General features: G+C 40.2%; 1 protein-coding gene and 1 non-coding gene across 4 annotated transcripts in view; both read left to right on the forward strand.

Moving 5' to 3' along the window:
* eml4 (EMAP like 4) overlaps window positions 1-16,353 on the forward strand; it is a 264,862-nt gene that overhangs the window by 101,218 nt on the left and 147,291 nt on the right. The window lies entirely within an intron of this gene.
* LOC145351263 (U2 spliceosomal RNA) lies at window positions 60-251 on the forward strand. Its single transcript, XR_013888371.1, has one exon. It is a non-coding gene; the product is annotated as a U2 spliceosomal RNA (small nuclear RNA).

The following is a 16,353-nucleotide window of genomic DNA, read 5'->3' on the forward strand; positions in this document are numbered from 1 at the left end:
TTGTGTAGCACCTTGGATGATAACCATATGGACCAGTGATGCTAATTGGCTGGTACAGGATCGCTTCTCGGCCTTTTGGCTAAGATCAAGTGTAATATTGACATGCTGCACTTGGTTGAAGTCATTAGGTTACATTTTAGCTTCTTTTGAAGCAATTTTTTAAAGTGGCATCTTGGCCTTTTGGCTAAGATGCAAATAAGATCAAGCCTTGGAAGAGGAGTTACACCTATTCCAATCAGCTTGTATCATGTAGATCAAGCCCAAGACAGGTAGTGAGAGCCCTGTCTTGTCAGCTTGGATCGGGAATGTCTCAGCTTGTTGGGATTCTGAATTGGCTTTAATTTGACTTGATTGGATTGGAATAAAGTAAACAAAAAACCATATCACAAGAACATCGTCACTTGGCTTTTTGGCTAAGATTAAGTGTAGTTTCTGTTATCAGTTTTTGCAAAGAGCTAATGGATTTCAATGTGGATCATGGATTGAAGAAGACAGCGAGAAAAAAGACACAGGAGAAAACAATATTTGAGCTCTGCTGCTGTTGGTGGAACTCTCTATGCTGGTTTAAGCTTCTGGCTAGGACCTAACACCGATACAGCACAACTCAGTGTTTGAACTACGGCTGCAAAAGCTTGAGCACCAGGCCAAGGGGTGTGCAACACTCTCCGAGTAACAGTAAAGACATCAGGAAAAGATTTGTCTGGGGATCGAACCTACTTCGTGAAACAGATGCTTTTCAAGTTTTGCGGATACTTTGACATCACCTTCAGAAGTGTTAAGTGATGCATCCAGTTTCTGAACGCATTCAAGGAAAAAGGCAACTGGGTCCCCTGACCATTCTGGCTGTGGAACCTCTTTTCATCCTATTGCAGCAGAACCAAGTTGTTATATTCCACATTTACAACCCCCACGTCCTTGTGTTGGATGTGCTCACATTCCTCGCTAGATGTGTTGAGTTGAATGGAAACAGCACTGAAATGAAAGATAACTTTGAGTTTTGGATGAGCAAATGCCAGGTCAAGGTGATCTTGAGACTGGATGTGAATAGACCCATTCTGCAATCCTCCTTCCTCCCCCTCCAATTTCACTGTTGGAAGAAGCCGAGGCTACCTGTTGTATGCGGCACAGTCATGACTGTGTCGCGCTGTGGCAAAACTGGACATGTTGCTGCCAATTGCAGCGCGCCTTCTGTAGAAACTGCATGCAGGAGGGACACAGCCAAGGACTGTAAAGAAAGCAAGCTGCATGGGGAGACTGGCCATCTTTACAAGGCTTACCAAAAACGGGGTGTACGTATGCACAAAACATTAGCGGTGAAGCGAAAGAAGTCACCACAAAGGAAGTTCATGTGCCTCCGACAACAAGAACAAAGATGCTGCCTCACAAGATGCTGCAAAAGAAGATAAGGCATCTGAACAAAAGGTTGAGGCTCAGCACACCCAGAGACACATCCCCACCCCTACCAGAAGAGAAAGATTCAAGTGAAGAGGAAGCTACAAAATAAGAAGGGCCCTGACCAAGAGTGATTAGGAAAATTCAAAAGAGGAAAATGCTAAAGAAATTAAATGATTTTCTCGTAAACAGTAAAAAGCTTTCAGCTTGTGCCGCCAGGGTGGCTTCCTCCTCGGGTGAGGGAGGACAAGCTGGCCACCGCTGACAAAATAAGGTGAAATGGAAACCACTGAACCCTCAGACCATCGATGATGAGGGTAATGAAATGTCCAGGGAAACTCAATCTCAATTGAAGGGAGCAGCAATATGACCAAGCCCAGACCTTGGAAAATAAACACAAGGAGACACACCAGATCCACAAATCTGGGAGCAACAATATCTGAGGCTAAGATTAGCCTGCATTCCTAACACTTACTGTAGTGATCTCAAAAAAGTTGATCGCGATTGACGTGTTGGTCCTGGAGCCTGAATCAATTGTCATTGGCTGCCAGCAGTAGCTGAAAATGTTTGGGACACGGGCGTCTTGTGATGACAGGCAAATAAGCTCATTGGTTGTTGAACAGCTGCCAAAAATACAAAGTAATCTGGCTTCTCGTGAGGACGAGCGAAGCATCTCATTAACTGCTGAAACAAATGCTCCAAAACAGGAATGAAGCTGGGTGAAGACAGAACGATGAGCGAGGAGCCAGGGAGCTCCATGAGAGAAATCTACCATTTCCACAAGATATAGGAAAGTGAATTTCTTGTTTATGAATCTCATTTGTCTCATTTTAAGTAAAACATGAATAAATAAATGGCATTTTCCCTAGTTTCTACAGGATTTGTAATCAGAAATCAAATTAATTAGTTGCCTGAATTTGAAAAGCTGAGGTTGAAATTGCATCCAAACCTGAACCTCTGGAATGTAAGTTGCAGAGGTCAGAAAAAAGTGCATTGGAGCAGGTTCAGTATTGATTCTTGTAGTCTCTGGCCCATGTACATTTGGATCCAATCTGTATTGCTTAGTTTCAACAAAGCAAAGCATAGAATTAATCAAGTGTTTTGATGAAGTCAAGTGTTAATTTGGATTTAAAATCCACTTTAATGCATCAAACAACTCAATTGGATCCAAGACTCTTTGCAGTGGTGGTTTTAAATATCTGTTGCAGGAAATTTGTCTAATTTTCAAACCATTCCTATTCCTGAAAATACTTTAAGTTCTGTATATTTGAATCTGTGAATGTTGTAGAACACTTAATTCCCTAAATCAACTACTTGACCTAGCTAGTAGTGATTATAATTTAGAATGGAGAGTGATTTGAAAGGGAAGTGGCTGTAAATTTAGTGTTTAAAACTGTATGTGAAATATTTTTAACCGGACACTTTTGTCTTGAATTTAGTTAGTGTGAAGTCAATAAATTTTCTAAGCAATTTCAAAGTGGTCGTTATACATCAAATTTAAATAGTACAGAACCTTAATAAATAATGCACTTTGCACAAGCTAAACTGCTGGACCACTTTCTCCATGTTCTTCAGTGAAGCAGTGGGTATAAGTGCCAGGTAACCTTGATCCCCTCTCTGATCTCGCTCATATTTGTTCACATTGGAATGGCAGGGAGAATCTTGACAGTATTGCTTGATATAAATGGACAATGCCTATAAAAAGCATGCATACATACTAGACTATTTCATGTATATTCCTTATATCTAAAATGATTACACAAAACTCTTGTTAAAGAAAAATACTGTATAAAGTGGATATAAAGATCTTTTTGTCCACAGTTATCCAAATTTGGTAACTTCTGTGTTGAAAATGAGAATTTGTATTTGTGTAGCACCTTTCGTGTTTTCTAGTCCTCAGCAGCTGATTAGGAAGATAAATGGTATGCTGATCTTTATTGCAAGGGAATTACAGTGCAAGAATAAGGAAGTCTTGCTGCAATTATTACAGGGTTTTAGTGAGACCACGCCTGCAGTACTGTGTATAATTTGCTGTCCACATCTAAGGTAGGAGATACTAGCCTTACAAGTAGTGCAACAAAAGTTTGCTTGGTTTATTTCTGGGATAAGAGAATTGTCCAATAAGGAACGATTGAGTGGAATGGGCATTTGTTCTCTGGGCTTTAGAAAAATGAGAGGCGATCTCATTGAAACATGTAAGATGGGAGAACTACACCCTGTTTTTCTACAAAGTGCTGCAGGATCTTTGACTTCTACCTGAACAAGCACAAGGCTTCATCTGACCTAAATGATTGCACACCTGATGTTTGAAACAACTCTTAGTATGCATTGAAGTGTCAACATTGACAATGTGACCGAGCCCCAGAGTGGAGCATGAACTTCTGACTGGAAGGTGAATGTGTTACCACTAAGCCAAGCTGACATCTATCTCACGGTACAACTATTCTGCCAGTATTAAAATTTCGTCTTTATTATTGTTTGATCCCTAATAATTGGTTGTAATTCAGTAAACACAAAACTCAAAATTGAGAGTTCTCACAGTTGCCAAATTGTGCAGCTTTCTGCACCAGAGACTATAATGTAACATGAATTGGGAGTAAGGAGAACATGTGAAATATTTTTTCCCACAATCAATCAATCTACATCTCTGAAAGCAAAATTAAAAATAACTCAACCTTTCTCTTAAATTTCTCACACCAACTGATTTTTTAAAAAAGCTTTCTTCGCATATGTGTAGCTTCTCAAACATAGCTGCTACTGTTTTGTGCTTAATTTATTTGTAATTACCTGTTACTCCTAGCATCTTCTATCTGTCAGCATATTCATTGGAACACTGCTTACAGCTTTCGTGAACTGCTACATGTGTAAAGACCTGAATTTATCTTGTGCTCGTGCATTGGAATTGCCATCTACAACCTTTTTAAAAATTGGCTTTTATGTTCTGTCTACCGCAGAGTTAACTGATTTTAGCTAGATTTTTACCCCTGCTGTCTGACTAAAGAGGTGAATATTGACCAGGAATTTTTATACATTTTTTTTTACACGGGGCAATGGGTACCTGGAATTCGTTGCTATGGGAGGCAGTGGAAGCGGATACGGTAGTGACTTTTAAGGGGCGTCTTGACAAATACATGAATAAGATGGGCATAGAGGGATATGGTCCCCGAAGGATCAGGGATTAGTTAAATCAGGCAACACGGTCGGTGCAGGCTTGGAGGGCTGAAGGGCCTGTTCCTGTGCTGTAATTTTCTTTGTTCTTTGTTCTTTAAGATTGGTTGCAATTACTTTTGTTTGAGCTGCAAGGTTTTCCGTTCGTATATTAGCTTATTGACAACTCAGATAAGATAAGCTGATTCTTGTGTGAATGGAGATTGACAGTCTTGAGATCAGCTAGAAGGTAAAAATTACTTTATTTTAGTCTTGGTTCCGAATGAACATTGGGCAGAAAATATGTAGGGTGAACTGATACTTTTGGAAAGATGCATTTGAACATGCAAATATTTAAGTGTATGCACCTAAATACGTCAAGCATTGCTAAAATGTAGCTATAAAATAAATCCACAGAAGAATGTTCTGGTATCACCCTGTTCTTGTCTTTATCTCCCCAGAACTGGTCACTGGCATGTTTTGGAGGTACATATGTTGTGGTGTAAATACGGCAGCTTTCTTGCATTGAATCAAAAATGCTTAGGTTTGGAAATAAAATTAAGAACATAAGAACATAAATAGGAACAGGAGTAGGCCATCTAGCCCTTCGAGCCTGCCCCGCCATTCAGTAAGATCATGGCTGATCTGAAGTGGATCAGTTCCACTTTCCCGCTTTCTCCCCATAACCCTTACTTCCCTTGTCTGTCAGAAACCTATCTACCCGTGACTTAAATATATTTAGCGAGGTAGCCTCCACCACTTCAACAGGCAGAGAATTCCAGAGATTCACCACCCTTTGAGTGAAGAAGTTCCTCTTCAACTCTGTTCTAAACTGCCCCCCCTTACCTTGAGGCTGTGCCCTCTAGCCCTGCTGTCCTTTATAAGAACATAAGAAATAGGAGCAGGAGTAGGCCAACTAGCCCTTCGAGCCTGCCCCGCCATTCAATAAGATCATGGCTGATCTGTCGTGGCTCAGTTCCACATTCCCGCCCTCTCCCTGTAACCCTTAATCCCCTCTCTTATGGTTTGAAGAGTGATGTTTCATTGGATTTTTTTAAAACAAAAGCATTGAGGCTCCCATTTGGGGGAAAAGAGGCTCCATATTTTGGGCTTTACTAGGAGAATACTTGTATAAGATTGATTCCTGGGCCGAGAGAGGTGTCTTATGAAGAGAGATTGAGCAGCATAGGCCCATATCCTTTGGCGTTTAGAAGAATAAGCTGTGACCTCTTTGGATTGTATGAAGTTCTTTGAGGGTTTGCCAAGTTGTAAGACTGTTTCCCCTGGATGGAAGGTCTGGAACAAATGGATGTGCTCTCAGGGTAAGGGTCAGCTGTTTACAACTGAGATGAGGAATTTCTTCACTCAGAGAATTGCAAATCCTTGGAATTCTCTACCCCAGCAGGTGGTAGACACTCAGTTGTTAAGTGTATCTAAGGGTTGGAACTTCTTGGGCACTAGGGAAATCAAGGGCTAGGTCAGGAAAGTGGGGTTGATGTAAAACTCCAGCCACATCTTATTGAATAGCTGAGAATGCTCAATGGCTGTATGGTCTACTTGGAATGTTTCTATTTTCACAAAAGATAAACTATATGGATTCATGAAGGTCTCGCCACCTGATACTTTAAATTGGGCAGCTGAAGTTAAATGACATTGTAGGAGCATAAGACTTATTAAAAAGAAATTATCCAGTACTAGCCCTACCTTTTGTGTTGATGCAATATTTATTTTTAAACTTGGGGAAGGTTGAGGCTGATCTTATTTATGTGAGATTAAAGAGAGAACTGTGCAAACTTGTCTCGGTGCAATTCAAGATGTTTCTTCCTTCTCACAAGTTGTTCGAGGACATACAAGTAAATAATGTTCACGTTTAAAATTTGCTGGTGGTGTTTTGGCAGCAAAATTACGCCCAATGTATGGATGTGACTTTTCATCAAAATTAGGGCTTTGTTTAGTGATTTGATTTTCATCACCCTTTAAATAAATGTTTAAGCTGGATAAATCAATGTACTCTCAAATGCAGTTAATCTGTTGCCTATCTCGTGACAGTTGTGTAGCCTGCAACAGTGGACGATCTGCTAGGCAGCCAGTTCCATTTTCAATACAGTTGATGTAATTTGTAAAAAAAAATTCAGACCACAATTTAAGATTTGCAAATAGAATCATAGTGAAAGGAATTGGATGTTTTGAAGTGGTATTGAACTCTCTACAACTACTTTTTATATTCCTCTAAAAAACATCCCTGTAACCGTTTCAAGAAAAAATATCGTTGCCTTGTAAATCAGACTTGCACAAAAGAATCTACAGAAAAATAAATGTTCTAACCTAATTCAGCAATTGCTGGGAATCATACTTTTGTGTGCTTCAAGAGGTTTTCCTTTTGCTGTGTAAGTAATTGGACATAACTGCAGTTTAAGCAAGTCTGTGCCCCTCTCAAATTTCAGTGTCATGCATCATAAAGGTGAAATTCAGGGCTGTTTTCTTTTGCTGTGATGCTTCTCACAGTCAAATACATTGAGCCACACCATACATGTTCAACATGAAGAATAATTTAGGTGCGGTACTGAAGAACACATGACTCCTAAAGAACCTGATCCTGGAATCAGGTTGGAAGGCCCATTTAAATATTTGGGCAGCCCTTGGACATGTACCCTAGGAATATCATTCTTGAAAACCTACCATAAGTGCTAAAATCAAAAAATTTACTTCCCTACACGGCTAGTTTCCTTGTGAGTTTTTAACAAATGAGAAAAGCACATGCGTGGGCTAGTTGTGACATTTTGGCTGATGTACATGCATCTAACATTTGACATGATCTCAATAAGGAGGTTATGCATGGTGACATATGACTCAACACCGTGGTATTACCACTGAACTGTGCTGCCACAGCAATATGACTCTTTGACTGGTTGCATTGTGCGTTCTTAGGCCTTTTGGGATTGCTGAATTAGTACCAGTCATGGTGAATTAATGAGCAGTTTTGTGAAGAAGTCATAATCCCATGGAACTGGATCAAAACAGCCTCAACACAGCTTACAATCATTAGTAGATACCTAGCGATTTGCAGACCATGCTTCTGGGTTGAGTTTGACTCCAGTTTCCAGAGGTAAAATAGTTTGCTTCGCTGTTTCAAAGTTAAATTTTAATCTGCATTGTTTTCTGTCTGTATCCCTGCACATTCTTCTTTTTCGAGTAACAACCCAATTCTCTCTCTAGTGCCTCAACTGAATCTGCCTAACCGCACTCAGTGCATTCCAGATCTTAACCACTCACTGCGTGAAAAAATTCTTCCTCATGTTTTCATTGTTTCTTTGTTTCTCTTGTCAATTACCTTAATTTGTGCTATCTTGTTTTTGAAGAGTGAGAATGGATTTTCCCCATATAATCTATTCAAACCCCTCATGAATACATCTATCAAATCTCCCCCCAGCTTTTTCTTCACCGCACCTTGGGAAAAATATATTGGCCTTGGAGGGGTACAACGTGGATTTACAAGAATGATATGTGGAGTTCAAACGTTAAGTTATGAGGAGAGATTATACAAATTAGGCCTGTTTCTCCAGAATTTGGAAGCTTTGGGGTGTTCTGATCAAAGTCTTCAAGACATTAACAGGAAAAAACAGGGTAGATAAACTACTTCCATTGCTTTGGAGACTCTAGAACTAAAGTGCATTACCTAAAAATTAGGGCCAGACCATTTGGGAGAAATGTTAGGATGCACTTCACACAGAGGTTTGGAACTCTCTTCCACAAACAGAAGTTGATTTTAGGTCCATTGTTAATTTTAAATCTGAAACAGATAAATGTTTGTTCAGCGAAGATATTGAGGGATATGGGCCAAAGGCAGGCACGTGGAGTTATGCCACAGATCAGCCTTAATCTCATCTGAATGGTGGAACAGGTTCAAGGGGCTGAATGGCCTACTCCTGTTTGTATTTCTCTGAGGAAAACAGTCCCAAATTCTCTGATCTGTGTACATAACAAAGAGTTCCCTATTTCCTGTCACCATTCACAGGAATCTTTTCTGTAACCTCTCTAATATCTTCACATCCTCTCAAAAGTGGCACCAGAACTAGACTCATTACTCCAGTTGAGACCAAACCAGTGTTCTGTACAAGTTTTAACATTGCTTGTAAGTTCATAAGATATAGGAATAGAATTATGCCATTCAGTCCTCGAGTCTGCTCCACCATTCGATGATGGCTGATATACTCCTTATCCCCATTTTCCTACCTTATCCCTATGTCTCTTCAACTCATTACCAATTAAAAATCTGTCTAACTTCTCTTTAAATTTACTCACTATCCCAGTATCCACCGCACTTTGGGGTAGCGAATTCCACAAATTCACAATTCTTTGGGAGAAACTGTTTCTCCTCAACTGTTTTAAATTTGCTGTCCCTTATCCTAAGACTATGACCTGTTGTCCTAGAATGCCCCACAAAAGGAAGCATCCGCTTCACATCTACTTTATCCATACCTTTTATCATCCTAAATACTGCAGTTTGATCTCCCCTCATTCTTGTACATTCCAGAGAGTATAGGTCTAAGCTGTTCAATCTCTCTTCATATGACAAACCCCTCATCTCTGGAATCAATTGAGTGAACCTCCTCTGAACTGCTTCCAATGCTACTACATCTTTCCTCAAATAAGGGGACGAAAACTGTGCCTAACAGTACTTCCTTATCTTTATATTCTATTCCTTTAGCTATGAATCCCAACATTCCATCCACTTCCTTTATTAACTACTACATCTGTATGCTAGTTTTTAGTGACTCATGAACGAGGACACCCAGATTCCTCTGCATCAGAGCATCCCGAAATGTCTCCCCATTTAAATACGTTGCCTTCCCAAAGCTTCCTTGCTTTTGCACTCTCTGCCCCTGTCAATAAAACCTAGGATGATGCATGCTTTATTAACCATTCTCTCAACCTTCCCTGCCACCTTCAATGATTTGTGCACTCCTGCGTGCCCTCCTTAGACAGTAAAAAAAAATACAATTCTATCTATATTCTTCCCAGCAAAATGAATCACCACATTTTTCGACATTTCATCTGCCATTTCTCTGCCAGTGAAGTTTTACACTACCCTTCTCACAGCTCACAATACTTTGAAGTTTTGTATCGTTCACAGGTTTTGAAATTATGCCTTGTATACCAATGTCAAGGCCATTAATATATATCAAGAAGAGGAGGGGGCTTGGGGTAATCCAGCATAAATCTTACTGCAGTCTGAAAAGCATCTGTTAACCACTATATCTGTTAACCACTTCATAGCGAGGGGGATTGAATATAAAAGTAGGGAGGTCTTGCTGCAGCTGTATAGGGCATTGGTGAGGCCGCAGCTGGAGTACTGTGTGCAGTTTTGGGCGCCGCACCTGCGCAAGGATATTTTGGCCCTGGAGGGAGTGCAGAGGAGGTTTACTAGGCTGATACCGGAGTTGAGGGGATTGAGCTATGAGGAGAGGCTGAATAAACTAGGCTTGTACTCGTTAGAGTTTAGAAGAATGAGGGGAGATCTCATTGAGACGTATAAGATGATGAATGGGATGGATAGGATAGAGGTGGAGAGACTCTTCCCGCTCAAAAAAGACAGTAGGACTAGGGGGCACAGCCTCAAGATAAAGGGGAGGCGGTTTAGAACGGAGTTGAGGAGGAACTTCTTCACTCAAAGGGTGGTGAATCTCTGGAGTTCTCTGCCCGTTGAAGTGGTGGAGGCTGCCTCGCTAAATATTTTTAAGAAGCGGGTTGATGGGTTCTTGATAAGAGAGGGGATTAAGGGTTATGGGGAGAGGGCGGGAAAGTGGAGCTGAGCCACAACAGATCGGCCATGATCTTGTTGAATGGCGGGGCAGGCTCGAGGGGCTAGATGGCCTACTCCTACTCCTATTTCTTATGTTCTTATGTTCTTATACTATTTCCTGTCATTTGGCCAATTTTGTATCCATGTTGCTACTGTTGTGTTGCGTCAAATGCCTTTTGGAAATCTACGTACAACACATCCACACCATTGCCCTTTGGTCACCCCCCCCTCTGTTATTTCATCAAAAAAACTCCAATAGGTTAATTTTCCCTCAATAGATAATTTCTGGCTTTCTTAGTTAATCTGTATATCCTCAAATGACCATTCTTTTTATCCAATTATTTTGACTAGATGCTTATCCACCAGTGAAGTTAAACTGATTGGCTGTAGTTGCTAGGCTTATCTTTACACCTTTCTTCAGCAAGGGTGTAACAATTGCAATTTTCCAGTCATTTGGCACCACCCCTGATCTCAAGAAGATTGGAAAATTATGCCTGATGCCACTGCAATTTTTCACTGTCACTTCCTTTGATACATTTCATCCAGTTCAGGTACCTTATCAGCTTAAAGTATGGATTGTCAAAACAGCATCTATCCTTGTCAATTTTTAAACCCTTTTAAGTGTCTGAATAACCTCTTGTCCTGTGTCTTGGATAGCATCTTCTTCCTTGGTAAAGACAGATGCAAAGTATTCAGTTAATACTTTGGCCATGTCCTCCACCTCCATCTCTAAATGCTACTTTTACCCATCATCAGCCTCACTCTTCCTTTTACTGCCTTTTACTATTTATATTTATATTCCTCTCTGAGCCTTCTGTATTCAACTTGGTTCTCAGTTATATATTTCATCTGACATCAGTTGTTCGCACACTTTCTTTTCATCTTAATTCTTACCTCTATTGTCATCCAGGGAGCTCTGGATTTGTGAATCCTATGTCCTCTCTCTCCAGCCTTGCAATATTCTCTTTAATCAGCACTGCCACAAACCTCTCCTTTCCTATCTTTCCCGAACATTTTGCATCCAGGAATATTTAATACACAGTCCTATCTTTCTTTGGACCATGTCTCCGTTATAGCCACAACATACTTCCTCATGGCAGTCTGAGCCTGTAACTCACCAATCTTATTTATGACACACTGCTCATCCATCTATATGCACAGTAATCCTAATTTAGACTTTATTACTTTCTCCCTTTCCCTAAAACCATCTAACAATTTACTGTTTCCTACTCTAGTGCTATTTATGCACCTTGTTCCTTTCTGATATTACCTCCAAGTTCACACATCCCTGCCAAATTATTTTAAATCCTCTCCAATAGCCCAGCAAATCACCCTGTAAGGAAATTCATCCTGTGGATATTGGAGTAAGTTTCTAAATGTTTCATACAAAAATATTACCTGTAAAACTACAACGTTTCTATTATGTGAATCAAGAAATGTTCCAGTTTTCTACATTTCTCATTATTCTAGGAAAAACATAAGATTTTATAAAGTTGCTTATAGAAATTAAGTGTCTCTTTTAGAAGCAGTGTTTTCTGAAGTCCAACTGTTATGATCTATTATAGTTGTTTTTGTTTTTTTCCTCTAGTTTGTATTTCAACTCAACCCTGGAAATGCAGGAAAGAGTTAATTTCTGATGTTTACTCAGTTCTTCTCGCAGTAATAGTTCCTAAAGGTCTAACACATTAAATAATTCTTTGCCCAGATTGTTCGGCATAACTTAGGAATTGCCTTGACATTTCCCTAAGTGAAATAGACTCTATTACCTTGGGAGGCTGCTACTAAAAGAATGAACACATGTTGCATTCATTAGATCTAATTTGGCCCTAGCAGTTTGTTCTGAAGATAAAACCCTCTTGCACTGAGAAAGTTGTGGAGCATTTGCAATTCCAAGAATATTGTCCCAGAGGATTGCTGACGTTGCTGAGGATTGCTGCATTTAGCCAGGGCAGAAACGCTCCAAAGCTGTTCAAGGCTCGTGACTGAAGCTTCCAGGTAGCAAGTGGAGTTGTTTGTTGTTTAGAACATTTTTGTAATTGGGGTCTCGCCACTTCCCAAAGTGCCTAGGGCATTGACTGCTCCCCTCCTCCTGGCTCTTCAGTGCTTGGTGTGCTCAGACAGACAGAAAGAACGGGTGGATGTCTTGCTGGGTTCTTATTTGTGCCAACACAGAAGTGCTTTGTCACCAGCCATCTGGACTAGGAGGATATCCTTAGAATTCGAAGTATGTTGGAGCTATGCTTGCTGTGAAATCATTGGAAAGGAAGAGAAAAACAGACCAAACTAATTTGTACTTTACAGCAAGGCAAACATGGAAGACGATTTGCCCAATGTGCCCTCAATGTATGATGCCTCAACATTGCTCAACGTCTCCACTGGTAATTCATCAGCCTTTTAACAAATTCACATTTGAGTGTCACCTTTTCCAATAAATCTGAAATTTTAGACACTGACTTCTGCCTTCAAAATAATTTTGTGCATTGTATGCAATTTAGAACGGAAAAGTTGAAAGTACTTTGTGTAGAGCATTAATTAGAGATCGTATTGTTCCGTTTAAGGAGCTACAGACAGAAATAGTGAAGGTAAAATTGAAATCTACATGGAGTGTATAGAGAATATCTTAATTTATTATTGCAGTTTCCAATGTTAAACTTATGCAGACTTGTTCTGAGTTCTCGCTTGCATTTGTTAATCTCTTCTTCCCTACTCCCAAAATTGTAAATACATGAAACCTGTACCTGTTTTCAAACTTGGTTTTACTTCTGATTGTGTGTGTGTGTGTGTAAATTTGAATTGCCCCCATTTTATCTTAACTGCAATTAAGTTTATTTTTAAATCTGACTACAGTTTTGTCTGAGTCACAGTGCAAGTATTTGGATACATTAAGGACTAATTCATATTATCAATAGTATTTAGGAAGAATTAAAAGTAAGATGTTGAAAAGGAAAGTTTTATTTGTGATTTGAGTTTTAAGCTAATTCATTCCTTTTACCTGAAACCAATGTTACTTGTTTGAAAAGAAAAACTTTTTTTGCCACATATATCACTGTTTGATTAGATGACACAAAGATGTTTAAAGCTGAAATGACATTGTGTGAACATTAAATATGCAGCTACATGGATGATTTAAAAAATTGACTAGCGTGTTAGAAAACTGGTAACGGTATGCACTTATTTCTCTTAACCGCTGAAATAATTTGAAGGTGGAATTCAAATTTGTTCTTTGGATGTTTTCAGAAAACATACAAAAATTCATTGCCTGTCTCTGGAGTATTGATCCTATTCTAAGGAGAGCAACCATAAGTTTTCTTCCTCATAAATATCATATTGCTATTCTTACTCTGAGGTGGCTGCCCGGGTGTGTGCAGTGATACTGGGAATTCACTACTGCCTAACTATGCCTCTGTTAGTAGGGTTTGCAAGGTGGCTGAGTATCACCGAAACTTCAGACAATACAGACTCACAAAAGCCAGTATCCCAGTATCTCTAAAAGACTGAGGAAGCTGATCCCACACAATTAATTCTGACCATGACAGGGGCACTGAGTGCAAAGATATTCCTCCCTCAGCATGTATAGGAATGTGTGAGCAAACCCAACATTTAGATAAATTGGCAGTTCTAGCATAAGTGTACCCAAATGTAGGTAAGTATTGTATGCAGTTCCTGATAGACTGACTGTGTCAAAAATAGTAAATTCAACAACAAAAGAATAGAAAAGTCTGCAATCATTTTTGATGCTTATCAACTGACAGTCTCTATACTCTCCATATCTCCTGGCTGCTGGTCAACATTAATTTGATTTCATCTGAATCAAATTAAGAAAATGAAAATTTGGTTCCAGATCCACGCAACAATCACGATGCATTCAACTTCAGACCAGTTACTTGACAATTGCGGCTTGACTACATCGGTTGTTGTTTTCTCTTGACCTTGTAACTGTCTTGAAATCTTCGTACAAATTCTGTAAATATGAACAAAGTGCCTTCGGCACGTAAGTTAATATTACATTAACTGAATAATTTCTACTTCCTTTCTTCCAATATTTCCCTGATTTCCTGGTTTCTGATTTGGTGTAATCTAGTAACTCATCTGCAAATCCAAATTATCCCTACTATGCGGTTACAAGAGCCATGATGATCCCCTGTTCTATTGGATCATCTATTCATTGGGACAATTTTCTTAATACTGGATTGCTCATAAGATATGATTTCAGTTGTGTCCAGCGCCACCATCATGGACTGCACTTTCCTCTGATTAGGGCACATGTTTGTCCTGTGACAATCAAGCCAGCCCTTTTTTATCTGTGAGTTTTACTGTTACCTTACCTCCCAGTTAGGTAATTTAGGAATGTTTTCCTCTGCCAGTCTCATCCAATCTCTATGCTGCTCTTGAGAGAATGTAAACAATCTTCTAAATCTCTCATACGTTAAAATACTGCTCCTCTGCTAATTTCAAGTTCTCTTGCCCCCATTATTACAGCCTATGGGAGATGTATTGCCCTACCAGTCATCTATCAAAAGGATTCATTCTGTTCCTCGAGAAGGAGTAGCTCTCTGTCACAATATTGCAGGCAAAACCTGTAATCAATTTTTTCCTCCTCCTAAAATCACTTTGGCTAAACAATTCTTCAGTGTCCAGTTCATTTGATCTATCATTTTTGAGCTCTGGGGATGATATGGTATCTGAAACCTTAGTCTTATCCCTGACATTTGATAGACTTTCCTTAAAACTCTTCCTGTGAAATGAGTTCCCTGATCTCAGTCTAACTGAACAGGCATTCCCCAACTTGGTTGACAAAAGGCAGGGAATTATAGGCCGGTTAGTTTAACGTCTGTGGTTGGAAAAATGCTAGAATCCGTCATCAAAGAAGAAATAGTGAAGCACCTAGAAAAGAATGGTTTGATTGAGCAGACGCAGCACGGATTTGTTAAGGGGAAGTCGTGTTTAACGAATTTATTGGATTTCTTCGAGGATGTGACTAGTGTGGTAGACAGAGGGGAACCGGTGGATGTGGCGTTTTTAGGTTTCCAAAAGGCGCTTGATAAGGTACCTCACAAAAGGTTGCTGCAGAAGGTTAGGGTGCACGGAGTTGGGGGTAAGGTGTTAGCGTGGATAGAGGATTGGCTATCTAATAGGAAGCTGAGCGTTGGAATCAATGGGTGCTATTGTGGTTGGAAGTTGGTGACCAGTGAAGTGCCACAGGGATCGGTGCTGGGGCCTCAACTGTTTACCATTCACATAGATGATCTGGAGGAGGGGGCTGAGTGTAGGGTGATGAAATTTGCTGATGACACGAAGATGAGTGGAAAAGCAAATTGCGTGGAGGGTGTGGAAAGTCTGCAGAGAGATCTGGATAGGCTGATCAAGTGGGTGAAGACCTGGCAGATGGAGTATAATGTTAGCAAGTGCAAGGTTATCCACTTTGGTAGAAATAATAGTAGGAGGGATTATTATTTAAAAGGCGAAAAGCTGCAGCATGCTATGGTGCAGAGGGACCTGGGGTTCCTTGTGCATGAGTTGCAAAAACCCAGTCTGCAGGTGCAGCAGGTGATCAAGAAGGCGAATGGAATGTTGGCCTTTATAGTGAGAGGGATAGAATATAAAAGCAGGGAGGTCTTGCTGCAACTGTACAGGGTACTGGTGAGGCCGCAGCTGGAGTACTGTGTGCAGTTTTGGTTTTGCGGAAGGATATATTGGCCTTGGAGGGAGTGCAGAGAAGGTTCACTGGGCTGATACCAGAGATGAGGGGGTTAGCCTATGAAGAGAGACTGAATAGACTGGATCTGTACTCGGTGTTTAGAAGGCTGAGGGGGATCTTATAGAGACATATAAGATAATGAAGGGGATAGATAGGGTAGAGGTAGAGAGGTTCTTCCTGCTTAGAAAGGATAGCAGGACTAGAGGGTACAGCCGCAAGATAAGGGGGGAACAGTTTAGATCAGAGTTGAGGAGGAACTTCTTCACTCAAAGGGCGGTGAATCTCTGGAATTCTCTGCCCATTGAAGTGGTAG

This window comes from Carcharhinus amblyrhynchos, chromosome 12, assembly GCF_965287045.1.
Source record: "Carcharhinus amblyrhynchos chromosome 12, sCarAmb.v2.hapA, whole genome shotgun sequence".
In the NCBI taxonomy this organism is placed as follows: Eukaryota; Metazoa; Chordata; class Chondrichthyes; order Carcharhiniformes; family Carcharhinidae; genus Carcharhinus; species Carcharhinus amblyrhynchos.